The following is a 17,372-nucleotide window of genomic DNA, read 5'->3' on the forward strand; positions in this document are numbered from 1 at the left end:
GTAATACAATTTGTACCATTCACAGTAAGCAGAGCTCCACTGTGATGTTTCCAAGCACATTTTTGCACGTGTGAAGAGGATGATTTTTTCCATCGATATTGGAACACGAGTGAAGAACAAAGCCTATAATAAAGAATAGTTTAGCATCCAAATAATGATCAATGATCAACAAATGATCATTGCGACGGAAGCAAATCAATTAAAACTAACTTTAGATGGAAATAACTTAACTCTGCTGTAAAGCCGAAACAATCTCTGTTACCTTAAATTATACGCTTATCTCTGTAAAGCTGCTTTGAGACAATCTACATTGTTAAAAGCGCTATATAAATGAAGATGACTTGACTTGACTAAGGTGCGAACCACTAAATATGCATGATGGTGTTGGATCGTCGACGCCTACTCGCATATTGCCTTTGCAAACAGAAAGTGTTTTGCAAAATTTAAATCAATGTGTTGTTTTATGTGAATGATTAGGGAGGATGATTTTCACATCATTTTGAAGAACAACATCCATTAGTCAAAAGTCTTATTGACACATATTTAGTATGTGTTTTGTGGCCTTATTTCAGAAACTTTAGTTTTTAGTTTTTTCAATAACCATGCATAAACATTATTCTCTCAAAAATACAAAAAATACAAACATGTACATTCATGTTGCTCACATATTATGGTAGCCCTGTTTGTGCTAAATAGAGTGTAATTACACCTTTGCCATTAATATGTTTATAAGCAACTGAAAAAAGCACAAATGTCAGGGCATGTCAGAACATCTCAAGGACCCCAAAAACACCCTAGACCCAAGAGGGTTAAAAGTATACATTTAATCACTTCTGTGTTTCCTGGAAATAAACCCTTCAACCTTGTCATTATTATCTCACTTATGGAAGCTTGTTTCCGCCACAGAATAAAACATTTTAAAATATAATTGCGACTTTTTATTAGGGTTGTTCCGATTCCGATACTAGTATCGGAAATGCCGCCGATACCAATAAAAATTCTGGCATCGGTATCGGCGAGTCCATCTACCCATGTACCGATCCGATACCATTTTATTAAACAATACCTAGTTATGCACGCTAGCTTTGCTTAACGCTGCAAATCGGAGACCAATTCTTCTTCGCTGCTCTAAACAGTGGTTGCTTGTGGCAACACAGGAAGTTGTGCTGTTGCCATAAGCAACCACTGTTTAGAGCAGCGAAGAAGAAATGAAAACGCAAATTTTCAAATGTAGGCGTCTCTTACATAATGTAAGAGATGCTGGCGCCCAACATCAAATGGCAAACGTAATGAAAACGGAACAAAACTGCGTATTGAATGGTATCAAACCAAACCGTGAATTTTGTGGACTGTTACACCCCTATTATTCATATATAATTTTTTAGATTCCTAGATTTATTTGTTGCACTTTTTTATACAGTTATATTGTAGAACTAAAATACCTTTTATAAAATAATTCTATCAATTCATACAGGGCTAGTATGAATTGCAGCTGTAGAGATATACACCCAGGTATCGGATTAGTACTCGGTATCGGCCGATACCCTGAGTCCAGGTATCGGAATCGGTATCGGGAAGGAAAAAAGGGTATCGGAACATCTCTACTTTTTATCTCACAATTGCGAGATATAAAGTCTGAATTGCGTGTTATAAAGTCGCAATTGCGTGTTATAAAGTCAGAATTGCGAGATATAAAGTCAGAATTGCGTGAGAAAAAAAGTCGCAATTGCGTCTTAAAAAGTCAGAATTGCGAGATACAAAGTCAGAATTGCGTGAAATAAAGTCACAATTGCGTGTTAAAAAGTCAGAATTCTGAATTTATATCTCCCAATTGCATATTATAAAGTCAGAATTGCGTGAAATAAAGTCGCAATTGCGTCTTAAAAAGTCAGAATTCCTACTTTTTCTCACAATTGCGACTTTATTTCACGCAATTGCGACTTTATTTCACGCAATTCTGACTTTATATCTCACAATTCTGACTTTATAACACATAATTGCAAGTTTATATCTCGCAATTCTGACATCTTTTCTCAGAATTGTGAGACTCACAATTGTGAGATTATGGGCCCCATCTTGCACCCAGCGCAATTTCCGGCGCAAACGTTCCTTCATGCTATTTTGCAGGTTTAGAAAACAATTGCGCCACTAACCAGGAAAAAATAGTTTAAAGTCAGTGGCGCGTTGCGCATGTTATTCATAGCTATTTTAAGGGCGCATGCTTGGCCATAATCAATGTAGCGTGTGCACAACGCGCATACACTTTGATTCTCTCATCTACACAGAAGCAGCAGTGTAGATGAGAGTTTTCATTTCACATAGCAGTTTTCATTTTTGCAAATCATACATTATTACGATAGATAGATAGATAGATAGATAGATAGATATACAATTTATTATAAAAGCATACATCTAGCTTACACATTTACCCAAATTATCATACGCCTTCTTAACCGAAGTTAATTTGGGTGGGTTTCTCCATCCCCAACATCCCTGACGAGAGCGTTGCTCTCCTTGGCTGTGAACCGCTCCTGGCGCGCGCCTGGCAAATGCGCCGTTATAATAGGAATCCGCTTTAGAACAAAGCGCGCCTGCTCTTAAAGGGAATGTGAGATGACGCTCTGGTTTATTTCACGTTACGCCCAAACCACACCTATGAATAATGAAGCTACTTCAGACCAACCCATTTTAGATTTGTGTCTGGCGCAAGAGTCATTTATCCCGCCGGGAAAATAGCAACAGCGCCAAGACCCGCCCACAAAGTTACTTGCGCTTTGCGCTTTGACACTTGCGTTTCAGATTGTTAAAATAGGGCCCATAAAGTCCAATTCTAAGGGGGAAAAAAGACGGAAAAGACTTTCTTTTTTTTACCAATTTTTTACAATTCTGACTTTATAACACGCAATTGCGACTTTATATCATGCAATTCTGACTTTATATCTCCCAATTGCGTATTATAAAGTCAGAATTGCATGATACTGTATAAAGCCGCAATTGCGAGAAAAAAAGTCAGAATTCTGACTTTATAAGACGCAATTGCGACTTTATTTCACACAATTCTGACTTTATAACACGCAATTGCGACTTTATTTCATGCAATTCTGACTTTATAACACGCAATTGCGACTTTATTTCACGCAATTGCGACTTTATAATACGCAATTCTGACTTTATAACACGCAATTCTGACTTTATATCTCGCAATTCTGAGAAATAAAGTCAGAATTGCGAGATGTAAACTCGCAATTGTGAGATAAAAAGTCGCAATTATTTTTTTAAATGTTTTATTTTCTGGGATAAGCTCCAGCACCTGGATAGCACCTGGACCAGCACTCAGGCACAAAAATGGTCAAAAGATGTAAAGACATTGTGAAAACACAAACCTTTATTTGTCCTCTATAAGTCAAGTCAAGTCAAGTCATCTTCATTTATATAGCGCTTTTAACAATGTAGATTGTTTCAAAGCAGCTTTACAGAGATAAACGTATAATTTATGGTAACAGAGATTGTTTTGGCTTTATAGCGGTTCTTTAGTAAAGTTATTTTCCAGCTAAGGTTAGTTATGATTGATTCGCTTCCGTCGCAACAATCATTTGTTATTAAATTAGGGGCCGCTAAGACGACACAATTCTCTCTACATAGACTTTAAACGCGAACCTGTGAGAACCGCTGATGGCGTTCACATGCGCATTAAGAATTGGTTCTATAGTTATGTGCGTTTGAATATACTGTATGTGCGCAGGTTTGTAATTCCCTACAAACCAAGCCTAAACAAAGTACTGGTGTTTCCTTATAATTTTTGATACAGAATTTTATTTTATTTTATCAATTCGGGGTAGATACGCGAATTGAGTTTCCCGACAACGCTTTATTTGTAGAGTGGTAAAGGGATCCTCCATAGGGAGAGACTAGTTGGCACTTCAGCACTGCGTTGACATCGGGTCCAGGCGAAGGTCCTTCATCAGATCTGGATACGGCCTGGATCCGGCAGGTTGCGGGAAAACCTTGGGATAAACAAAGACACTAAAATTAGCGTAGATGCCATTCTTCTTATGATGTAACGAGTACATCAGGATTTATGGGAAGTGTTCCCGGTTCCAGCTGACCTAATCTATGCAGCCTAACATTGAATTATAGAAGTCTATAATGTATTATGTGAAAGCTAGGTCAAAGAGATGTGTTTTTAGTCTAGCTTTGAACTGACAGAGTGTGTCTGCTTCCCGGACAATGGTAGGAAGACTGTTCCAGAGTTTTGGTGCTAAATAGAAGGATCTACCGCCAGCAGTCGATTTTGATATTCTAGGTCAGGGGTCACCAACTGGCGGACTCCGGTCCGAATCCGGACCGCAAAATGTGTCCATACGGACCGCGAAGCCTTTTGACATAATGAAATAAATAAATGCCGCTATTTTCTAATAAAAACACATTTATATCAGGCACATCAAAGTCAGCTCAGTAGAGCCGTTTGGGTCCAACAGCACAACGTGTTGCTATGTTTGCTACTACAGTTACTATGCTCACTGTTGCGTTCGGACCCTATGGTTCAGACGCGCAGTCATGCGTGCAATGAAGAGAGCAGAGAGCGCGCAGACAGATGAAACTTTCAGCGAGTGAAAAACGCAGAGAGATAAAACTTTCAGTGAGTGAAAAACAATGGCATTTTCAAAAATTAGTAAAGTTGACGCTGAAAACCGAGTTTTCCAAGATAATTGGTGAAAAAATACGCATTTATTCTTCCTGCATCGAGCTGTAACTGTTACAAGGCCCGTGTGTCTCATTTGCTCCGAGTCTGTCGCGGTTGTTCAAAGTGGAAACATTAAATGTCATTACGAAGCTAAACATAGAAGAAACTTATCCTCAGCAGTCTGAGGTAAGGGCGCAGAAAATAAATGAGCTCAAAGCCCAACACTGGTGGCACTATTTTTTGCATGTGTTTCTGAATGATATTGCTGATTATCAACATTAGATACATTTAGTTAAGTAGAGACAATACAAGGAGGTTTGCGTTGATTGTGATTGTTAATCTCAGTTCAGCCGAAAAAAGCACTTTAGTTTTCCTTTTAAGTTGTTAATGTTGAAATTAATGTATGTTTAGTGCAAATTTAGAGATGAAGGCATTTTGCACAGTTTCCTTTATCATATTTTTGTCAGACATTGTTACTGGTTGAATTCAGATATTTTGTACCAAATCAACTTAAAGGACATAACAGAACAGCATTAAAATTAGATCAGTTTTGTGAAGGATTACTTATGGCTGCTTATACATATGAAAAGACATAGCCTATGTTTATCCATAACATTATATTTTGTTCAATAAAAAAAAAAAAAAAAAAGTTATCTACACTCATTTCTGTAGTCTGGTAAAAACCCATCAATTCATATTTTTAGGTATATAATTGTCCGGACCTCGGCTGGTGAGGAGGGTTCATTTACTGGACCTCAAGCAATTTTAGTTGAAGACCCCTGTTCTAGGTATTATCAACTGGCCGGAATTTTGAGATTGCAATAGACGTGAAGGACTATAATGCGTTAAGAGCTCGCTCAAGTACTGCGGAGCTAAACCATTTAGTGCTTTGTAAGTGATCAGCAATATTTTAAAATTGATACGATGTTTAATAGGGAGCCAGTGCAGTTTTGACCGAACCGGGCTAATATGGTCATACTTCCTGGTTCTGGTAAGAACTCAAGCTGCTGCTTTTTGAACTAGCTGTAGTTTGTTTATTGAGCGTGCAGGGCAACCACCCAGTAGAGCATTACAATAATCTAGCCTTGATGTCATGAACGCATGAACTAATTGTTCCGCATTTGTCAATGAGAGCATATGACGTAATTTAGATATATTTTTAAGATGGAAAAATGCAGTTTTACAGATACTGGACACGTGACTTTCAAATGAAAGATTGGTATCAAAGAGCACACCCAGGTTCCTAACCGACGACGAAGACTTAACAGAGCAGCCATCAAGTGTTAGACAGTATTCTAGGTTATTACGTGAGGAAGTTTTTTGTCCAATAATTAGAAACTCTGTTTTTTCAGAATTTAGAAGTAGGAAATTACGAGTCATCTAATTTTTTATATCAGCTATGCATTCCGTTAATTTTGTGAATTGGTAAGTTTCGTTAGGTTTTGAAGAAATATAGAGCTGAGTATCATCGGCATAACAGTGAAAGCTAATGCCATGTTTCCTAATGATATCTCCTAATGGTAGCATGTACAGAGTGAACAGCAGCGGTCCTAGTACTGAGCCTTGTGGTACGCCATACTGAACTTGCTATCGATGAGACATCTCTTCATTTACTGCTACAAACTGATAACGGTCAGATAAGTATGATTTTAACCATGCTAGTGCAATTCCACTAATGCCAACATAATTTTCGAGTCTATTTAAAAGAATGTTGTGGTCGATAGTATCAAATGCAGCACTAAGATCGAGTAACACTAATAGAGAGATACAACCACGATCGGATGATAAGAGAAAATCATTTGTGACTCTAACGAGAGCAGTCTCAGTACTATGGTACGGTCTAAATCCTGACTGGAAATCCTCGCAGATATCATTTCTTTCAAGAAAGGAACACAGTTGTGAAGATACTGCTTTTTCTAATATCTTTGACAGAAAAGGTAGATTTCAGACGAGGCTCATGTTTATAACAGTAATCTTGCGGGGTGGACTCATTTAAAGTAATGTAATCGTTTGGGTTTAGCCAGGTTTCTGTCAAACACAGCACATCTAGGTTATTATCTGAAATCATATCATTAACAATGAGTGCTTTTGAAGTAAGCGATTGAATATTCAGCAACCCAAGCTTTAGCATTTGCTCATCTGTATTATAGCTGTTTTTTATTTGTTGAACATCAATTAAATTTTTAACCTTAGATGGGTATAAGCAATTATGATCTGTTCCCAAAAACTTCCACTCCAATATCAAAATGTTTCTTCACTTAAAAGAGCTTAATTATCATATAGAGACAATTACATCCAATCTCAGTAATATGTAAATAGTATCACAGAGGGCAACCAACAACCATCTTGATTACAGGGACTTCAAATAGCTTGTCACCTTAAACATTTGACCGTTCTGTTTTAACAGAAGATCAAAGATGTGATCACTTCAGATAGATTGTATCACCTAAACCTTTTGCTGTTCTGATTTCATTTACATTAAGAGTTGACCATTTGGGTTGATCACATCCTGAACAAATGGTAATCAATTGTAGAATGGGAATGGGAGTGGGACACAGAGAACCTTCACAGACAATGGGGTGTCTCAACTTCATTGACATACAGACCACAGCTGTTACAAGGGCAACTTAATTTACATTAAGAGTTGTAAACAGTAACAGGATAAAAGGTTTAAGATTTGGATGTTCTGGGTTCATTCTGACGCCGGTGAACCCAAGGTGCTTTGTGTACCTTGCCACTGCTAAGCTGTAATAAACTTCATTTTTGAGATCTTCGACGTCCACATCATTTTTTCTTACATGGGTTTAAACGTTTTTTGGATTTCCAAATTCGGGGAACAGACACAGTCTCTATATGATGATATCTAGGTGAAAGAGGCTCTATGTGATGGGATTTATCTGACCTTGGTGACGTGAGGCCGCTAGCAGACGGTCGGTTTAGCCAGTCTGTCTGCTTCCTGACCTGAGCCCCAGATTGTCATGTTTGAGCTGATTGTTCTGTTTTTTTATTCAAAAACAAACAAACAAACAAAAAACTGTCTTCATGTACCGGCAATGTAATTAACATTGATTGAGAGTAATTTGAACATGATCTTCAGGCTGCCAGGTGGGTGGCCATGTCTTCTTACTGGAAAAAAAGTAAAAACAACAATCAATGAATGAGAAATTTACAGAGGTGAATTAAGTTGCCTTGTAGGTTTACTTATTCTTACCAGCTGGCGCGGATTAATGCACAGGCTTGCGTAGGCTGCAGCATAGGGACCCCACGTATGCAGGGGCCTCGGATTGACAATTGTTTTTAATTTAAAATTTACTTAAGCGCGAAGGCGTGGCGCCAGGATTCCAGTTTTGGATGGGCCAGACCAATTGTGGGTGGGCCTTAAATTAAAAACGTTAAATTAAAAACCTTATCTGTGTGTATATATAATAGGCCTATAGATTTTAACAGCTTGATGCTCTTTAAATATTTTGTTGCATTGTAAAAAGTTTCGGTGCATAGGACGGACCGATCCACGATCGCTCTCCATGGTTCTGACCAAAGAAGAGCGCTTTGGAATCTCCTTTATGCATCATACGCATCATACCTGGGCTGCGTTTCCTGATAACGTTGTCTCTTAGCGCGCTACGAAGACTAAAGTTATACTACCACTAAAGGTATACCATTGCTAGGCGTCTTCAGGGCTATCATCCCCACTAAACATCAGACGTCTATTGGACAGGCAGATCATGTCTATATTGCGTCAGTCGGTCTAAGACCAATTTTTTACCTTTATGCAACGTGCAATCTAGGTCTGCTATTTGAACATCTAACCATGACCCCACCTGGACGTCAATATAGTGTTCAATATTTGAACGCCTGAAGAGGTAATTTTCTGGATGTTATGTGGACGTCTAAGACAGGTGCAGGAAATTGACATGATCTAGGTTAGCAAAGTTACCTCCAAATTAGGTCTTTTCTACGTCATGTTTGGAAGTCAGATTTTGGTTCCCTGAAGGTGCAGACTGTGACGCCATGTGGACGTCTAAGACAGGTGGAGGAAATTGACATGAACAATGAATGTAGGGAAATGTTTGATTGACTGAGGCATTAATCATTGACATGGTTAGCTTCTTGAATGCATTTTTTAATGTTAAATATTAACATTGTTTTTCAACGGGATTCATGAGTAGCCTAGGTCTAAAGCAGAAGTAGTTTGCACGTCGTGATGACGTCCAGAATTGGTCTGCATATATATATATGAAACAGGAAGCCCCGCCTGCAGTATGGTAGTTCCACAGGAAATAACCACAGGAAAAGTGAACGGCAGCAACTTCAAGCAAGAGATAAATCTGAAAAATCCTTGTTTTCAAGGTAGGTTCGGTCAACTTAGTGAAGTTTATGTTAAATTATGCATTACTAATTTTAGCTGTTTTAGCGTTATTGTCTTAAACTAGCCTACTGTCACGTTTTGGTTTTGTTTATGTCTTGTTTCCATGTCTGTCATGTGATTTCCCTGTTTGTCATGTGATCCTGCCATGTCTTGTCATTGGTTAATTGTCTGATCATTGTTCACAGGTGTCCCTTGTCTTGTTATTAGTCTGTGTATTTAAGCCCTCATGTTTGCCATGTGTCTTTGTCAAGTATTGTTTCCTGTAATTCTGCTGTAGTGTAAGTTTCATGTTCATGCCATGGTTTTTGTTTTCATGCCTCGCCATGTTTTTGTTTCATGTTTTATTTTAGTTACAATAAACTGCACTTGGGTTCTCATCTTTCAACTTGCCTCCAGTGGATCCCTTATTACACCTACCTAAACCTGTTGTGGGGGAGGGAGTGCATCTCCACCAGCAAGCGTTAGCTAAACATTGGCCATAGTTAGCCTACTTTTGAAAACAACTTTCGCACTGCACCGAAGCTTAACAAGTAGCAGCTAACATCATTCTGCTACATGTTTTGCACAAATATCTCTCAGGGCTCCAGACTGCGACCAAAATTCGAGACAGTGTGACTGAATTTTACATCTAGTCGCACATGTGAGTCACAGGCCGTGATTGCCCTTTAAAAATCCCACATTCCAAGGCCACTATGGCTTGGTTCTCTGTATGGCAATACTTTAAACTGACTAATGCCGAGATTTTTGTGGTCTGCCACTGCCGTTGTCATAAAGAAAACTAAAACAAATCTGCCCGACAACAGAATGTTTGCAAATCCAAAGCATTTCGCAGCGCGGAATCCTATGTAAACGCTCGCTTTTGATGTAGTGCAAAGTGAAGGTAAGCGTCAAAAGACCCAGGAATAATATTCATGTGCGATCAAAAAGAAGATGAGGTAAGCAATTATCAGTGAGTAGAATTTGGAAATCAGTCGATAACTGTGGTAGGCTATAATGCCACTGATTTGTTCCCTAATTTAACTTAGATGGATAGCCTAACATTGTCCACAATATGTGTTAGGTCTATGTTTTGATAGCGCATACCGTTGACTATCCAAGAGAATGATCCGATGTGTAATACAGAGATAGCATTCCATTAGCTCTAAATTGAATCTTTTCATCAACATACACATATATATATATATATGAATAATATCGTTCTACATGACAACAAGGCGTGCAGGGACTGCGTGCGCGATGGTGTATCCCTTTACCATGGGCATGGCTCCGTTAATTTTATAGACTACAGCTTTACCCAAAGTTCTCACGAGTTTGCTGTATAAAGTACAATACAAACACACTAATTAAAAGGTACGAGGAGTGATAAAGTAAAAAAACAAAATTAAGATGACGTTAACAAGTTCTGATCATTGATCATTAACCTAACATTTTGTCATAACTCTGCTATGTCAAAAATCTATAGTGTAGATACTGTAATGCTGTAGTTATTATTTTTTTGTTTAACTGTCAGGTAATTTGCGGTGTCCTCTTTTGGAGTGAGGTGTCCTTTTTGGAGATAAACAGATTAAACACGGTAGGCCTATGTGTTGTGAACTCATCCTCCTTCTCTTTGCAAATGGCTCAGTTAAATACACATGAAACAAAACTAACTTAGACTCTGTTTACAGATGACATTGAGAATGAGACTGTGGCGAAAACGCCAAATTAACTGGAACAAATTCTGGCTGATTCTGACAGCGATAACTCGGACAGTGTGCCTTCTTTTAGTGGTCACAGTGACACCAGAGAGGGTAAAAGGATCTTTGGTGACGCTGTTTCTGGGACGTGTTGGGATGTTCATGTGACACCCGACATTGATTTTAACACAGACACTGAAGGGGACCGTTGGTCCACTGACTGAACATGATGAAGCTGATGTGACCAGTAGCTTAGAGGATGACCTCAGACAGTGGGCCTTAGACCACAACTTGACTCACAGAGCAATTAATAGTTTATTGATTATTTTGAGAAGGCAAGGCCACCAATTGCCTGCTGATTGTCACACACTGCTTGCCACACCACAACGTAACACAACACAATCTAAATGTGGTGGACAGTACAAATATTACGGCCTAGAAAAGGGGATCCTTTTCAAAAGCAGTGGTGTCCAATTCTGGCCAATACTGGCAAAGACTGGCCATTTTGATCCATTTATTGTTGCCATATTTAGTGGCCAAAGTAAGCCTAGTCCACTTGAGGACTATGTTGAAGATTTTGTACCGAGTACAAGCATCTGAAAGACAGTGGGATAGTTTATGAAGGCCACACCTATACTGTTAATGTTGATGCTGTGATTTGTGACGCACCAGCAAGGGCTTATCTTAAATGTATTAAGGGTCATACCTCCTATAATAGTTGCGAAAGATGTGTCATCACAGGAACTTCTGTTGAGAGAAGGATAGTTTTTGCTGATCAGGATTGCCCTTTGCGCACTGATGACTGTTTTTCTCGAGTTGAGTATAGGGATCACCAGAGAGCTGTCAGTCCATTCATTGATGCTGGAATTCCTTGTGTTTCCTCTTTTGTCTTGGATTATATGCATATGGTCATCTTAGGAGTGGTTCGACGCATGTTAATATACATGACTCGTGGCCCAAAACTCTGTCGTCTATCACTGAGACAAAGACATGCAATTTCTCAAAGTCTAATTGCTTTTAGAGGGAAGTTGCCAAGTGAATTTGCCAGGCAACCACGGGGTTTACTTGAGGTAGATAGGTGGAAAGCCACTGAGTTACGTCAGTTTTTGCTTGTCCCCTGAACGATACAAACATTTCTTCTCCTTGACGATCGCCATGTCTATAATGCTAGAGTCAGATGACCGAACTTGAAATGGCTATCTCCAATATGCTCATGAACTTATCAAACACTTTGTCACATGCTGTCCTAAATTGTATGGCAAGACCTTTCCTGTCTACAATGTACATGGACTAGTTCATCTTCATGAAGATGTCAGCCATTTCAACAGTTCCTTAAATGACATTTCCTGTTTTCCGTTTGAAAACCACTTACAACAACTAAAGAAACACATCAGGAGTGGTAGAAGTCCCCTGGAACAGCTCACCAGGCGTTTGTCGGAAATGGAACATACAAAAGTTAACAGGAACAAAATAAACTGTAACACAACCGTAACACACAAGAGAAGGGACCGTTGTTTTCTCTTGAGAGATGACACATTTGCTTTTGTTGAAGAGAAAAATGAAGATGGTACCTTTGCTTGTGAAATCCTGCATCAGCGTCACACTTCCCCTTTATTCCATCGACCATGTAACTCAAAACTTATTAATGTAGTATGCATGCGAAATGGGAAGGCCAGGATGACAAAAAGATTACTGCGTGAAGATGATCTGTTCCGCAAGGTGGCCTGCCTTCCACAACAAACGTTTGGTTCTGTCCTCATACCCCTTCGCCACAGTCTGGAACACAAATATTAAAGGTTGAATTTGTTCTTCTCTTCTCTGTGATTCCTGCCACCTGCATGTCCTTTCTCACGGTCACTGCTCACTTGCCACAACATCCTTACAATGTAACCCTCAAACCCACTTGCGCACATGTCCAAACCCTGTCAATCTCACTTCACTTGCTTTATTCACCAACTTAACCAAGTAGGTCACCAACTAAATCTTGTCACAAGGGCGCTGCTAGAACGCAAGGAACCTAAATTCAAGTCTGTTTTTGGCTGGCTCTGAACACTTTTATTAACCTTTATATGTTGATGCCACTTACATGCAGCATACCTTTCTTTAGTATAAGTAACTTCAATCCAAATGGCCCTCAAATATTCAATATTAATAGCCCTCAAAGGGCCCCCAGTCAGTGCCAAGCCCTTTGAATCATCCTAACTCCCTAACTTAGTAACATGCATATACTGTCTTTTCCAGGTCATGTATTCAAGGGCCGTTTGGTGGGAAGGAGACCAGGAGGAAGAGGGAGTAATTCCTCACAACTGGATTGATACACACAAAAAAAATGTTAGATGGCCAAGCAGTTTAAGTGCCACAAAAACTGAAAAGGCAATTAAAGACAAACTTGAACCCAAGGATGACTGGATGACCTTTCCATTAATAAAAATAAAAATAACTTCAGGTAACTTTTCTTTTGATGACTAGAAATTGTAAAAAAAAAATTTGGGGGGGGTCTTTTGTAAGTTGAATTTTTCTATTTGTAGCTAAGCGCAGTGAATGCAATCACTACAACATAACCAGTCAGGCAGAGCAGGAGGAGGAGGTGGAAGAAGAAGAAGAGGTGGTGATTAGATCAACAAGGACCCAGCCTAAAAGGGAACGCCAGAGGGTTTTGTCAGAAATGGTATGTTTATCATTCACAAATAATTCTGACATTAGGAATATAAAATCTGTTGATGAATTGGGTGGTCAATGATTTTTGCAGAATCTACTGATTCAGCTGTTGAGGATGTGAGCGTTAGGGGTAATGTATTTCTATAATGCATTTTTAAATCCAGTTTCCAAATAAATATAATTCCTTAAATTATGCCATGGATATGCTTATTTTACTTTATGTTGACTCTCTCTATAGGCATGAAGCTTCCTGGCTACCCTACTGCACCAAAGAAGCTGCCGACCATTCAGGACAGCAGCATGTTACATAATGCATGTGAGTACTGATGACAATTTCTGAAGCATGTTAATGTTGTGTGTACAACATGATAAATACAGGCTGATTGATGTGTTTCAGACTCTGAAGATGAAGCCATGTCTGTCAGTAATTGTGCATCTTTCAGTATTCTTTGGGTTTTTTTCAGTCTATCCTGCAAACACAGCACTTCAGCAAAGAGTCCCATTAACACCCAGTGAGTATTCATCTCATCACACTTTAAACTGTATGTTTTTTTTAGTTTTTTTTATCAGGCCTAGTGAAATGTAAAAACACTCCTTGCGTTTTTCAGGGTCTCGTGATGCAGCAAGAGGTTGTACCAGGGAAGACTATCGCTCCAGGTAAGGACTCCGGATAAGAATATATTTGTATTAATCCCAAAGGAAATTGTTTTGTCACAAAAAGCAATCTCTAAAGTGTGTAAAAAGTTGTATTAAGATAAAATTATAAAAAAAAGAGTAGGAAGAAATGGGAAAAAGTTCAGACTAACAATCTTCTGTTGCAGCAGTGTATCAGAGAAGTGAAAATTAGTGTAATTTGATGGTGTGAAGTACTTACTGTTTCTCACAGATTAACATTTTGGAGTGATTAGTCTTTCACTGAAAGTGCTCCAGTGTTCACCCAGTTTATTATTCAGGGGTGAAGATAATTATTTAGAATACTAAAAAGGTCAGTCATGAAATTGCCAAGTAATAAAAATGATTTAAAATTATACTAGGTCCAGTGGTGGATCCAGCGTGAGCAGAAGTGTCAGATCATGGCACAGTGATGAAGCAAGACACACTGTGAAATCCAGAAACGACGGATCGCGGCACAGCGATGAAGCTAGACACACGGTGAGATCCAGAAGTGGGGGGTCGCGGCACAGCGATGAAGCAAGACACACTGTGAGATCCAGAAGTGGGGGGTCGCGGCACAGCGATGAAGCAAGACACACTGTGAGATCCAGAAACGACGGATCGCGGCACAGCGATGAAGCAAGACACACGGTGAGATCCAGAAACGACGGATCGCGGCACAGCGATGAAGCAAGACACACGGTGAGATCCAGAAACGACGGATCGCGGCACAGCGATGAAGCAAGACACACGGTGAGATCCAGAAACGACGGATCGCGGCACAGCGATGAAGCAAGACACACGGTGAGATCCAGAAACGACGGATCGCGGCACAGCGATGAAGCAAGACACGGTGAGATCCAGAAACGACGGATCGCGGCACAGCGATGAAGCAAGACACACGGTGAGATCCAGAAACGACGGATCGCGGCACAGCTATGAAGCAAGACACACGGTGAGATCCAGAAACGACGGATCGCGGCACAGCGATGAAGCAAGACACGGTGAGATCCAGAAACGACGGATCGCGGCACAGCTATGAAGCAAGACACACGGTGAGATCCAGAAACGACGGATCGCGGCACAGCGATGAAGCAAGACACACGGTGAGATCCAGAAACGACGGATCGCGGCACAGCGATGAAGCAAGACACGGTGAGATCCAGAAACGACGGATCGCGGCACAGCGATGAAGCAAGACACACGGTGAGATCCAGAAACGACGGATCGCGGCACAGCGATGAAGCAAGACACGGTGAGATCCAGAAACGACGGATCGCGGCACAGCGATGAAGCAAGACACGGTGAGATCCAGAAACGACGGATCGCGGCACAGCGATGAAGCAAGACACGGTGAGATCCAGAAACGACGGATCGCGGCACAGCGATGAAGCAAGACACGGTGAGATCCAGAAACGACGGATCGCGGCACAGCGATGAAGCAAGACACGGTGAGATCCAGAAACGACGGATCGCGGCACAGCGATGAAGCAAGACACGGTGAGATCCAGAAACGACGGATCGCGGCACAGCGATGAAGCAAGACACGGTGAGATCCAGAAACGACGGATCGCGGCACAGCGATGAAGCAAGACACGGTGAGATCCAGAAACGACGGATCGCGGCACAGCGATGAAGCAAGACACACGGTGAGATCCAGAAACGACGGATCGCGGCACAGCGATGAAGCAAGACACACGGTGAGATCCAGAAACGACGGATCGCGGCACAGCGATGAAGCAAGACACGGTGAGATCCAGAAACGACGGATCGCGGCACAGCGATGAAGCAAGACACACGGTGAGATCCAGAAGTGGGGGGTCGCGGAACAGCGATGAAGCAAGACACACTGTGAGATCCAGAAGTGGGGGGTCGCGGAACAGCGATGAAGCAAGACACACTGTGAGATCCAGAAGTGGGGGGTCGCGGAACAGCGATGAAGCAAGACACACGGTGAGATCCAGAAGTGGGGGGTCGCGGAACAGCGATGAAGCAAGACACACGGTGAGATCCAGAAACGACGGATCGCGGCACAGCGATGAAGCAAGACACACGGTGAGATCCAGAAACGACGGATCGCGGCACAGCGATGAAGCAAGACACACGGTGAGATCCAGAAGTGGGGGGTCGCGGAACAGCGATGAAGCAAGACACACTGTGAGATCCAGAAGTGGGGGGTCGCGGAACAGCGATGAAGCAAGACACACTGTGAGATCCAGAAGTGGGGGGTCGCGGAACAGCGATGAAGCAAGACACACTGTGAGATCCAGAAGTGGGGGGTCGCGGAACAGCGATGAAGCAAGACACACGGTGAGATCCAGAAACGACGGATCGCGGCACAGCGATGAAGCAAGACACACGGTGAGATCCAGAAACGACGGATCGCGGCACAGCGATGAAGCAAGACACGGTGAGATCCAGAAACGACGGATCGCGGCACAGCGATGAAGCAAGACACACGGTGAGATCCAGAAGTGGGGGGTCGCGGAACAGCGATGAAGCAAGACACACTGTGAGATCCAGAAGTGGGGGGTCGCGGAACAGCGATGAAGCAAGACACACGGTGAGATCCAGAAGTGGGGGGTCGCGGAACAGCGATGAAGCAAGACACACTGTGAGATCCAGAAGTGGGGGGTCGCGGCACAGCGATGAAGCAAGACACACGGTGAGATCCAGAAACGACGGATCGCGGCACAGCGATGAAGCAAGACACACTGTGAGATCCAGAAACGACGGATCGCGGCACAGCGATGAAGCAAGACACACTGTGAGATCCAGAAGTGGGGGGTCGCGGCACAGCGATGAAGCAAGACACACGGTGAGATCCAGAAACGACGGATCGCGGCACAGCGATGAAGCAAGACACACTGTGAAATCCAGAAACGACGGATCGCGGCACAGCGATGAAGCTAGACACACTGTGAGATCCAGAAGTGGGGGGTCGCGGCACAGCGATGAAGCAAGACACACTGTGAGATCCAGAAACGACGGATCGCGGCACAGCGATGAAGCAAGACACACGGTGAGATCCAGAAACGACGGATCGCGGCACAGCGATGAAGCAAGACACACGGTGAGATCCAGAAACGACGGATCGCGGCACAGCGATGAAGCAAGACACACGGTGAGATCCAGAAACGACGGATCGCGGCACAGCGATGAAGCAAGACACACTGTGAAATCCAGAAACGACGGATCGCGGCACAGCGATGAAGCAAGACACGGTGAGATCCAGAAACGACGGATCGCGGCACAGCGATGAAGCAAGACACACTGTGAAATCCAGAAACGACGGATCGCGGCACAGCGATGAAGCAAGACACACTGTGAG

The 17,372-nt window shown here is 41.8% G+C and overlaps 1 long non-coding RNA gene across 1 annotated transcript in view; it reads left to right on the forward strand.

Annotated features, from left to right (window-relative positions):
- Nucleotides 1-8,967: 8,967 nt before the first annotated feature.
- The window catches only part of LOC307169561, a 10,708-nt gene continuing 2,303 nt past the window's right edge, over nucleotides 8,968-17,372 (forward strand). The window contains exon 1 of the long non-coding RNA XR_013823164.1: nucleotides 8,968-9,034. This is a non-coding gene — a long non-coding RNA (uncharacterized lncRNA). The remainder of the gene's footprint in view (nucleotides 9,035-17,372) is intronic.

The sequence above is a fragment of the Squalius cephalus genome (assembly GCF_949319135.1).
Source record: "Squalius cephalus genome assembly, chromosome: 13".
In the NCBI taxonomy this organism is placed as follows: Eukaryota; Metazoa; Chordata; class Actinopteri; order Cypriniformes; family Leuciscidae; genus Squalius; species Squalius cephalus.